This window comes from Nuphar pumila, chromosome 4, assembly GCF_984573655.1.
Source record: "Nuphar pumila chromosome 4, dmNupPumi1.hap1.1, whole genome shotgun sequence".
In the NCBI taxonomy this organism is placed as follows: Eukaryota; Viridiplantae; Streptophyta; class Magnoliopsida; order Nymphaeales; family Nymphaeaceae; genus Nuphar; species Nuphar pumila.
In genome coordinates, this window is record NC_143252.1 from 6,891,446 (window position 1) to 6,901,086 (window position 9,641).

Genomic DNA, 9,641 nt, shown 5'->3' on the forward strand with positions numbered 1-9,641 from the left:
TTCAATGATCACTTTCCTTCTTCATTGTAGGTTCTGCAGAACTTGAGTCCATAGTAACCATTCCCCTTCCTGAAGTTGTCCCTCCACTCTATCACACCTTGCCAGAATAGCGTCACCTGCCCCTGACCTGAGGGTGTAACCCACACACCAAAGATCAGTATACATCGTGCAGAGATTGAGTTTCACCCATCCATGTGATGGCGGTTCCCAATCACTTAGGAAACGCCAGTTAACTGCTAGCTTGAGTGATGAATTCCTCAGAACGACCATTACATGCTCTCGAACTGTCTTGATAATAATCTCCCCTAGCATTTGACAAGTGATAGTTTTATCTTCAAAGATGAACGCATTCTGTTCCTTCCATATCGCCCACGCCCTGACATGAAAGGAGATTAGCCAGCATCTTCTAACCTGCTTATTCCTGAATTCCACACTTGCCCAGCTCTGCAGACTCTCTCTTATCGAATTTGTAGATCGCCAGTGCTTACTAAACATTGATGCTATCATGTTCCAGATCTGTCTTATCCAATTGTAAGTGAAAAATAGGTGTGTATCTCCCTCTCCCGACTGCTGGCAGAATACACATCTACTCGCCAACTGGTATCCCATTGATTTTTACCTATTGAGTGTGAGCAACTTACCATCAACTGCAAATTTAACAATCAAGTAGGTATGTGGGGGGCAAAAGTTCGCCCATACTAGCTTGTAAAACTTATCCTGCTGCCCTTTTTCCTGACTAACTCCCACACACTGCTTTGAGTGAACTTTTTTCCGGTCCAACGCACCCGATCCTTGTCCCCTCGGTCCCATTTTAACTTTTCAACCACTTGCTGGATCAACAATGGGAGCCGAACTCGTGTGTCAGTGATCTTCATCATAGGAACCCTGCCAACATCTATCATATCCCTCACCCTAATGTGTCTCAGAGTTGGATATAAGACCTGTGTTGTGCTGGGGCCAAGGGTCAAACGAAAACTCAGTAGAAGAACCATCCCCTACTATCCAATTTAATCTTTTACTCAAGGATTTCGCACCATGTTTCACTCCCTTCCACCCACACGATGATAATTTGCCCGGCCTAAGAACACACATTGATTCATTCGTTGTGTTTGCATAGCACTAGCTGAGCCCATGGATGTTCAAAATTATGGAGGCACCACGAAAGTTTTGATGGCTATTGAATATTGGGTTCAGCCCTATCCCTCGTTAATGATATGGGAAAGTGGAATAGCCACCCACTGCTTCTCATTAATGCAGGAGAAGTTGAAGGGCCAAAACCCCTTCGATTTCTGGAATGATTCTAGAAGGATCACATTTAAAAGGCTTTATGTCATCTATAAGTAGGAGGGCAAAGTGTTGTGAGTAGAGTGATAGTGTGAAGAGAGAAAATAAGTAAGAGAGAGAGAGAGTAGAGAGAAGAAGAAGAGGGAAGAAGGTTTGTCACCATGCATTGATCCTCAGAGATAGGTGTCGGTTGTGGTGTGGGTTTTGACTCGGGTTGTGCACCCGAGAGGTAATCTTGTATTCCTCTCTTTCTTTGATTCCTTTGTTGTTATTCTCTTTAACTTTGGGCAAGCTATTGGACGTTGTACTCTCTTCATTGTACTCTCTACTCTTATTATAGTGGATTATTCTCTCTGTGTCCCGTGGATGTAGGTCGTGTTGACCGAACCACGTAAACCCTTGTGTTGTAATTTGATTGTGCTTTTATTAGATCCTATATTGCTTCCGCGCGAATATTTTTGTTACCTTCATTACTCTACAAGTAGTATCAGAGCTGGTTCATGGAAAGTCATGTCTTCCAAGTCAGTTAGCTTCAAGTTTGAGGTGAAGAGGTTTGATGACAAAGAAAACTTCTCTTTATGGCAAAGAAAGGTGAATGCTCTACTTGCACAGCAAGGGTTGCACAAGGCCCTTATTGAGAAGGTGAATAAGCCATAGACCATGATTAATGATGAATGGAATGATCTTGACTTAAGGGTCGCTAGTGTGATTGAGTTGTGTCTATCAGATGAAGTCATGTATAATGTGATGGAAGAGATGACAATGGCAGGATTGTGGTTGTGGCTAGAGAGGCTTTATATGACCAAGAACTTGTCCAACAAGTTACACCTCAAGAAATAACTTTATAGTCTTCGTATGAAGGAAGGTATTCCCATTCTTGACCATCTTAGTGTGTTTAGTAAGATTATTGCTAATCTGTTTAGTCTGGATATTAAGCTTGAAGATGAGGATAAAGCTTTGTTGTTAATAACATCATTGTCACCATCTTATGAGCATTTTGTGACAACAATAATTTATGAAAAAGAAACATTGAATATGGAAGAGGTCACAAGTACGTTCATTTCAAATGAAATTAGGAGAAGACCATCACCAAATGAGGATTCTAGTAAAGGATTGATGGTGAGTTCATCCAAAGGCAGTGGTCGGTAAAAGAACAGAAAAAATGATCGCAGATATAGGAGCAAGTTCAGGTCAAAGAAGGACATCACTTGCTACAATTGTGGAAAGAAAGGGCACTTACAGAATCAGTGCAAAGAGCCAAAGAAAAATCAGAAAAAGGGAAAAGAGACAGAATCATCAGAAACCAAAGAAGATACCACAGCCACAGTTGAAGGTGATTTTGTGATTTTGTCTACTACTAATGATCCATGTATCTGTATGTGCCAGAATAAAGATTGGGTCATAGACACAAGAGCCTCGTACCATGCCACACCACGGAGAAAGTATTTCAGTACATACAAGACTGATAATTTTGGTGTTGTCTGAATGAAAAACACAGGAACGTCAAAAATTATAGAGATTGGAGATATTCATCTTCATACCAGTCTTGGTTACATGTTGGTGCTCAAGGATGTCAGACATGTTCCAGACTTGAGGTTGAATTTGCTTTCTATAGGAAAGCTTAACAAAGAGGACAGAAACAGTGTTTTTAGCCAAGGACAGTGGAAACTCAGCAGCGGGTAATTGGTTCAGGCCAGAGAAAAGAGATGTTGTACACTTTACAAGATGCAAGGTAAGGTATGCAAGGTAGGGTATGCAAGGGACAATTGAATACAGCTGAGAACTCTTCTATTGATTTGTGACATGGTCGATTAGGCCACATGAGTGAGAAGGGCTTGCAGATTCTTGTTATGGGAGAGCAACTTCAAGAGTTAAAAGGTACACATCTAAACCCATGTTTTTGTTGCTTAGCTGGTAAGCAACATAAAGTATCTTTTGTTAGAAATGCCTTCCATAGAAAATTTCACATTTCGGAAGAAGTTTATACTGATGTTTGTGGTCCTCTGAGAACAAAAATTGTTAATGGTTTTACTAATGTAAAAACTTTCAGTGGTGCACTTTATTTTGTTACTTTTATAGATGACTTCTCCATGAAGGTTTGGGCATACCCTCTAAAAACCAAGGATCAGGTTCTTGATGTATTCAAGCAATTTAATGCTATGGTTGAGAGGAAAACAGGAAAATAGCTGAAATGCATCAAGTCAGATAATGGTGGCGAGTACACAAGTCCATTTCATAAATATTATAAAATTCATAGAATTCGCTATGAGTTGACAGTTCCAGGTACCCCACAACACAATGCAGTTGCAGAAAGGTTTAACCGTACAATTGCAGAGAGAATCAGGTGTATGCTTGCATAGTCCAAGCTGTCAAATAAGTTTTGGGGCGAGGCTTTAAGGACAATAGTTGATGTGATTAACTTGTCTCCTGCTCATGCCTTAGCAAATGATGTTGCAGATAGGGTGTGGTCAGGAAAGGATGTGTCCTACAAGCACCTGAGGGTATTTGGATGCAGGGCATTTGCATATATCCCCAAGGAGGAGAGGTTCAAGCTTGATGATAAGACGAGGCAATGCATTTTTCTGGGATATGGTGGTGCTAAATTCGGCTACAGGCTATGGGATCTAGAGAAGCAGAAGGTATTCAGATCCAAAGATGTGGTATTCTTTGAAGACCATACACTTGAAGATATCAAGAAAGAGGTGCCAATTCAGACTTCTACAGATGGATCTATCCACTTGGATCCAGTTACTCCTCCAATGGCACAAGTTGAAAGAAGAGCAGTGCAGGAAGATAATGCAGAGGCTGATGTTGATTTACCTGCAGGCCATGATGAGCTGGAAGAAGTTGGAGAGCAACATTCTCCAGAACCTCAGCTGAGAAGATCTTTCAGAGAGTCACAACCTTCCAGAAGGTATTCTTTACATGAGTATGTAATGCTTATTGATGCAGGTGAACCACAGAGTTACCAGGAAGCACAAGAGTGTTAGCAGTGGCTTATAGCTATGCATGATGAGATGGATGCATTACAGAAGAACCACACTTATGACTTGGTGGAACTACCAGAAGACAAAAATGCCTTGAAGAACAAGTGGGTTTTCAGGTTGAAGACTCAATAACAATGTTCTCAACCAAAGTACAAAGCAAGATTGGTTGTGAAAGGCTTTGGTCAAAAGCAAGGTATTGACTTTAAAGAGATTTTCTCTTCTATTGTTAAATTATCTTTTATTCGTGTTGCTCTAGGTATTGTTGCTAGCCTAGATTTGGAGATTGAGCAGCTAGATGTCAAAACTGCTTTCCTCCATGGTGATTTGGAGGAGGAGATATACATGGAGCAACCAGAAGGCTTCAAAGTCAAAGGTAAAGAAAATCTTGTATGCAGGTTGAAAAAGAGCTTGTATGGGCTGAAGCAAGCTCCAAGGCAGTGGTACAAGAAATTTGATTCATTTATGACTGAAAATGGATACAAAAGATCGACTTCAGATCATTGTGTCTACATAAAATGGTTCGGTGAGAATTTTGTTATTCTCTTGTTATATGTTGATGATATGCTTATCCTTGGAAAAGATGTTTATAATTGACAGGCTCAAGAAGGAACTGAGTAAGACCTTTGTAATGAAGGACATGAGGCCAATAAAGGAAATATTGGGCATGCAGATCTCTCGTGATAGAGAAACCAACAAGATATGGTTATCACAAGAGAAGTACATCGAGAAGGTGTTGGACAGGTTCAGTATGAACAATGCAAAGCCAGTTGGTTCTTCTTTTGTAGGTCACTTTAAGCTGAACTCAGAGCAGAGTCCATCAAATGATGAGGAGAAGAAGAAAATGAAGAAAGTTCCTTATGCTTCAGTAGTCGGAAGTTTGATGCATGCGATAGTATGTACGAGACCAGACATCGCATATGTAGTAGGTGTTGCTACCAGATTTCTTGTAAATCCAAGAAAAGAGCATTGGGCAGCAGTAAAGTGGATCTTTAGATATCTTAGAGAGAGCTCTAAAGTTTGTTTAAGCTTTGGGGGTGGACCACCTGTCTTGACAGGTTACACAAATGCAGATATGGCTAGAGATATTAATACAAGGAAGTCCACATCAGGTTTTGTACTCACTTTTGCAGGGGGAGTTGTATCATGACAGTCAAAATTGCAAAGGTGTATTGTTTTGTCTACTACTGAGGTAGAGTACATTGCTCTTACAGAAGCTTGCAAAGAGATGTTGTGGATGAAAAGATTCTTGAAGAAGTTGGGTTTAGGACAAGTACTTGGTGTACTTCGACAGTCAAAGTGCCATTCATCTCGCCAAGAATCTGAGTTTTCACTCAAAGTCAAAGCATATAGATATCACGTACCATTGGATCTGAGATATGTTTGAGAAAAATTTGCTTCATCTTGCAAAGATCTCCACAAATAATAATGGTGCAGATATGTTGACAAAGGCGTTATCGATGGAGAAACAAAATACATGTCGACAGCTGGTCGACATGGACTCAAGTTGATTAGATGTATTGGAATACCCCTTGGACTGGAGGGGGAGATTATTGGCTCCATCCTGTAAGGAAATGGCTTTGAATACCTTAGGTTCAATAATGAACCAATACACATGCACATGAAGTGCGAATATACCAACTAAAGGGAACAACATAAGCACATAATGTGCTAACACGTAAACCCACAAAAGGGGCAAAATGCCTATAAGGCATAAGTTAATATCATTGAAGAAAATAAGGGTGTAACACCCATTACACGGAGCAAAAGCTCCTCCAACTAATGAGAAATACAAAGGGGAAATCCCCTATTTATAAGCACAAAAAGGGACCACCTTGGGGGCTCCCAAAGGAGACGTTGGAGAGCCCCCAACGGTCACATTTGTGACCGTTGGGGGCTCCCAACGTCTCTATTGGGAGGCCCCCAATATGGTACGAAAACAAAAAATAAAAAAACAGAAAATAAAAAATAAAATAAATATTACAATGCATATTCCAATTGGAATATGCGTAAAATGACAAATTACAAGAATACCCTTGAGGGTATTTTAGGAAGAGAAAATATATATTTATATATATATATAAAGATACGTATACATATATATGTATACATATCTTTATATATATATATAAATATATATATGTACATTTAAGGATTATATTTCATCATACATATATGTGTATGAGTACACATATTTTAACACTCACCCTCAATCTTTGCGGGGAAACGAAAAGATTGAAACAAGTCACAAGACACCAGGAGGCTCCGGTAAGGATGCAATTGAAACTTGAAAATGCCTTCTCCCAATTGCCTTCTAATGGTAAACACATTTTCCGATCCATCCAGAGTACTTTTCTTTATCCTATCTCTAAGATCCTGTGGAATAACAACAAAGAACAAGTAAAAAATATCTTTGCACTTTACTCAAATGGAACATTCCTAACAAGGTGCAAAATTATAACTTATGCATAGAAATTTGAAGCACATGATAGGATAATTACTTTAGCATGAAAAGAAAATTTAGAAAAACCAAAGTTTCAAAAACATATATCATGTTAAAGAGTGAGCGGAAAACGAATTGCAAGAATGCATAATGCATTCATAAGGTCCAACACAACCCCATAATGGGGACTAACAAAATGGTCCACTAAGGGACACCACAATAAGCCTACGAAGAGGCATAAGCTACATATGCTTTATTTAATGAGGGCCTAAAAGGCCATAATGAGCATATGCATATACTATCATAAAATGAATTAACACTTAAAGAAATCATTAATGAACATGCTCCAAACATACTTTAGTAAAAATGAACACAAGAGTTCAAAAGGTTTTAAAAAAACACAGATACAAATGTCCAAAGGCATGACGAATATGAACTTCAATAAGAGGAGCTTTATAAAGGTATATTTAACACGCATAGATCAACAATAGAGTTTTTTTTTCACATCTTTAGGGAGAAGATCTATGCCAAACAAATGTCATAAATAAGAAGCATGATTTGACTAAGTACATTAAAACATTCACCCAAGATTCAAGAATGAATATCATTTGAGACAAAAAGACTCATTTTGCATATCAAATACAAAAGTGGCCGAAAAACTGTAAGCACTTAATATATAGATTAAATGTTAAAATATCAATTTGATTTAAAAACATATCATAGATATGATTCACTTGTATCTAAAAACACAAGTTATGAATGAAATTTTGCAATTTTCAATAGTAGTTCATTCACTACAAGCAACTACCTCATTAGTCCTCCAAAAAGCTACAAATCAAGTGTATAAGCTACTAGAACAAGAACATAACAATAATGTCATTAAAGGCCAAAAGACACACACAAAGGTATGTAAACATACCTCTTGTCTACATGTAATAATACTTGAAATGAGTGTATCAACGGCAAGAACAAGAGAATACACGCCAACATTGACCAAAAGCATCTCTTGTCTACGTAAAAAGACACTAAAAAACAAGTATGTTCAGCTACTATAACAAGAGTATCAAGCCAACCATGGGCTAAAACAAATACATCTTTTGTCTACATAAAATGGCACTTAAAATGAGTGAAAGAAGTTAACCATGGGCATATATTGCAGCGACTAGAACAAGGACACAAATGCCAACATGGACTAAAATCACACACCATGGTGTGAATCAACGTGTCTTGTCTACATATAATAACACTCAAGACAAGTGTGTTCAACTACTAGACCAAGAGAATAATGTCAACAAAGGGCTACCAACACACAAAGGTGTAATAAAATTCTTGTCTACATATGATGACACTTAGATAAGAGTTATAAAAGGAGAAGACTATTAAGGCAATAAAACTTGTAATGACAAACATATAAATAAAACCTTGAATCAATAGAACAATATTCTTCAAAAAGAATACCCATAACAACAATATTTTGGAATAAATGTGTGAATATACACACACCAAGAACACTTGTGCACAAAAGCACAAAACACAAATGTGCAAATGCACTCATAAGATTCATAAACAATAAAAGGTTGGGCAATAATCCCAAAAACCTTGATTTTAATATACCTTAAAACATTTAAGGTTTCAAACATCATATATCCATCACATTTATATATAAATAAGAGCATCCATAAGATCAATGGCCAAAATCAAACGAGTGACACACTCATAATTAGAGATCATATACCAAATCATTCTAGAGTCCCAAGGTGCCCATAACTCACCTCAACCACCATCTATAATATGGCAAGTGAACAATATAAAATGACATAACACAAGGTTCTCATAACTCACCTTAACAACCATCTCTAATATAACAATAAGGTCATAAAAAAAAGAATTTGATGCATCATATAACATGTGATGGATAGAAGATAAAATGCCATAAAAAGGCAATGAACTCTTAGGTAAAACATTTTCCAAATATGTGATTTTACAAAGAGGGCCGATTCAAAGGTCCAACATAATCAATCACAACAATATGCCATATAACAATAATGTTGTATATATACGAAATTATGTTCAATCATGATCATTATAAAAAGACTTAATAAACATGAAATATTTAAGCTATGTCATGTGTGAGAAATGATTTGGAATAATCTAAGAAACAAATCAAGCCTTTATAATTTGCAATTATATGTATAGCAAGATGCAAAATGGCAATAATTTTAAATGTGCAAATTTAGGACAACATGTACTAAGATATTGCGGAAGCATTTATAATGATAAAAGAAATAATCTTACAAGTCCTATTAAGGGATAAAAACAAACACAAGCCCTAAAGAAGGCAATAAAAACATCTCTTTATTGAAAAGAGAGTACCATGTGAAAATGTCTATGAATAGACAATACGCATACAAGCATAAATATTTTATAAAAGAAGTGTACGAAGACACTCTCACAATCACTTGAACAAAATACGCAAAAAGCGTATTAAAGGCAAACATGCAATAATGCATGTATTTCATAAAAGGAACAAATGCTTGAGACTCTCAAGCTTTAATTATGAAATTATATGCTTGATAAATGCAATTTAAGACAAAGAAGACCATATAATGGCCAATGTAGGCATCCTTAGAGATACAATCAAGAGGTTTTGAAACCTTATGTGAAAAACATGTTTAAAAAGTTGCATCATTAGAAGAAAATTCAAAAATTAATGAAAATCTTTTATACTAAAGGATGCAATAGATGCACTATGCACTCTATATAGTGTGAGAAAATTTTAAAAGATCTTTCCTAATGAACACAAGGGTTCATACAACATATTTATCATAAACAAATTTTCAAAATTCTTTAAATAAACCAAAACCATTGAGAGACTTTTAGGAGTTCATAAATATTTATCATTAACAAAAGCTACTTAGGGTTCATAAAAA